Below are 2,993 nucleotides of genomic sequence, written 5' to 3' on the forward strand. Positions count from 1 at the left end.
TTCCTCCCCTCCTTCCAGTTCCTTCCTTTTTTCTTTTCCTTCTTCCCTATCTTCCTTCTTTCCTTCCTTCTTTTCTCCCTCCTCTCTCTTCCTCCCCTCCTTCCAGTTCCTTCCTTTTTTCTTTTCCTTCTTCCTTATCTTCCTTCTTTCCTTCCTTCTTTTCTCCCACCTTTCTCTTCCTCCCCTCCTTCCAGTTCCTTCCTTTTTTCTTTCCCTTCCTCCCTTTCTCCCTTCCTCTAGTCAGCATGGATATGGTTTTTGTTCTGACGCCATCACTTCTCCTTGCTCTGCAGAGGTTATTCCACATTTCCTTGTCTATTTCACATTTATCATTTGTTCAGTTCAATAATATTCTATTATTATTTTTATAATTTTTACTGGCTCTGTAATCCCATTAGAGCAGGGAGCTCCCGATGAGGAACGTCCTTTCCAAATATCACCAAGAGTCTTAGGGAATTGCCAGGGACACAGGATCATTGCATGTTTCTTAAGAGACACATTCTGTGTATGTTAAAGACAAAGCTGGAATTCAGGTCTTCCTGACTCCAAGACCAGCCTGCTAGCCACCACCACCAGCTGCCTCATTTAATTAACAAACTACTACGTATCCAAGCATTCTCCAGTTATTGTGATATTGGTCATTTCCTATTCTTGCCATCACAAAGAGGGTAACAGAATATTTTTGTACTGATGGGCCTCCCTCCTCCCTTTTATGATTTCTTTGAAACAAAGTCCTAGAAGGGGAATAGCTGGGTGGAATTAGGAGGGCACAATCCTTCCGTGACTCACTGCACTCTGCTTTTGTCTTCCAAAATGTCTCTAATTGCTGAGACGTTAATGCCAAATTCTATGCCGTAAACAAAGTCAGGAGAGGAGGTGCAGGGTACAGGGGAGTTGTCTAACATGAGGTAGGGAGCAGGCTTGTCAAAACGAAACCCTGGATATTTGGCATAGGGGAAAGATGAGAGTAAATTAAAGATAAATTAGGCACCTCAAAGAAAGAAAGAACCCATGTGACTGGATTTTCCTGATGGAGACTTTGAAATGTGTGTAATCTCGGTCACGGTTTGGAGATTTGGTTCTTAGCAATATTGGACTCACACTTGAGGGTGGCTCCCCTGTCTCTCCTGTCACTTTCCTCTCTAGATGAGTAAGTCATTATGCTTTTTGTTCCCAAGTTACTAAGCTCTAAAATTATTTACTTTAAAAAGAAAAAAAGCCCCTAAGTTTCTCTCTTTTTTCTTTGCTTGAAAGCTTTTTTTTTTTAAACATTTAAAAATCAACGACTTTCCACTTTTTGCATTTCAGTCCTTTGCAATCCGCTCCCAGAATCCTCCCGGTTAATAAGGAAAAACAATCCAGCAGCCTCTGGCTTCCATACTGGGCTTCACCTTTCTCCCTGTCTGCATTGCTGTTCTTGTGGGCAGTGTCTGTCTCATACGCCCAGTCGCTTGTTTTGCTCTGCATTGGCCCAGATGGGTCTTTCTACGTTTCCCTTCAGTTTTCACGGCCACCATACAAGCTTCTCTTAACGAAATGCCTGGCTTCCGAGGGTAGGAGGAGCCCGGCGCAAGCCCCCCCCTTTCTCAGGCTCACCCCCAAACACAAACCTCTAACTGTTGCTCTCTTACAGGCTGATTTTCCACCTGAAGGGACAGATTTTCCACCTGAGAAGCAAGTCTCTTTCAGTTGGTGTATTAATTTCAAACACAACTGATGGAACTGTCTTTCACTCTTGTTCTGTTTCAGTGTGTTAGGAGTGTCAGAACTTAAGTCAGCTGGAATAAGAGAATGTTTCTGATTCAGTAGCTTTTACTTGGGTTAAGATAACTTGTTTGGGTTATTGAGTCAGATCTATTTTGATTTAGTACACAGTGGGCATTCAGCAAATGATAGTTGAGTTTGTATCTAATGAACGAAACAAAACAGAAATATGTATATGTGCAAGGCCTTCAAAAGCATAAACATCAAAAATACTATAGCTACACACAGATATACACGAAATGTACTGCTTGTGCATATGTTTATATGCATATAAGTACACACATAATGTGTGTGTGTGTGTGTGTGTGTGTGTGTGTGTGTGTAAGGGCAACTAGATGATACAGTGGATAGAGCACTGGCCTTGAAATCAGGAAGACTCGTCTTCATGAATTCACATCTGGCCTCAGACACTTACTAGCTGTGTGACCCTGGGCAAGTCACTGAACCCTATTTGCCTCAGTTTCCTCATCTGCCAAATGAATTAAAGAAGGAAATGGCAAACCACTCCAGTATCTCTGCCCAGAAAACCCCAAATGGGATTGAGAAGAGTCAGACATAACTGAAGTATCTCCACAACAACACAGAGTGTATGTGTATGTGTGCATATATACATATACACAGAGAGAGAGACATATATAGGTAAAGTGCTAAAGTGCTGGGTCTGGTGTCTAGAAGACCTGAGTTTAAATCTAGCCTCAAACACTTACAAGCACTGTGACCCGGAAACTTCTCTGTGCCTCAGTTTCCTCCTTTGTAAAATGGGGACAATAATAGCACGGACCCCTCAACCACACTGTTGTGAGGATCAGATGAGATAAGATTTGTAAAGCCCATTGAAAACCTTGTAGTGCTATCTAAATACTAGGTATTATTTTCATCATCACCATTATTAAGTAACGAATACCTATTTTGCATGTGGGTCAGAAGTAATGAATATAGAGGAGGCACAATGCTATGGAGGAAAGAACACCGTATTGGTAGTAAGAAAATCCAGGTTTAAATCCTTGCCCTGCTACTGTATGACTGTAGGCAAATAATTTCACTTCTCTAAAGCTGTTTCCTTCTCTACAAAATAAAGAAGCTAGATCAGATGACCCATGAGTTCCTTTCAAGCTCTCTGGGCAGGAAGATGCACTTTCAGAGAATATTTAGAGAAACTAGGACCAGTTCTTGCTCCTTTGGCTGAAGGGAGATCTGGCATTTTCCCAGAAGATGGAGGAAAGAACAGG

This window comes from Vombatus ursinus, unplaced genomic scaffold (genome assembly GCF_900497805.2).
Source record: "Vombatus ursinus unplaced genomic scaffold, bare-nosed wombat genome assembly UNPS02014799.1, whole genome shotgun sequence".
Classification (NCBI taxonomy): domain Eukaryota; kingdom Metazoa; phylum Chordata; class Mammalia; order Diprotodontia; family Vombatidae; genus Vombatus; species Vombatus ursinus.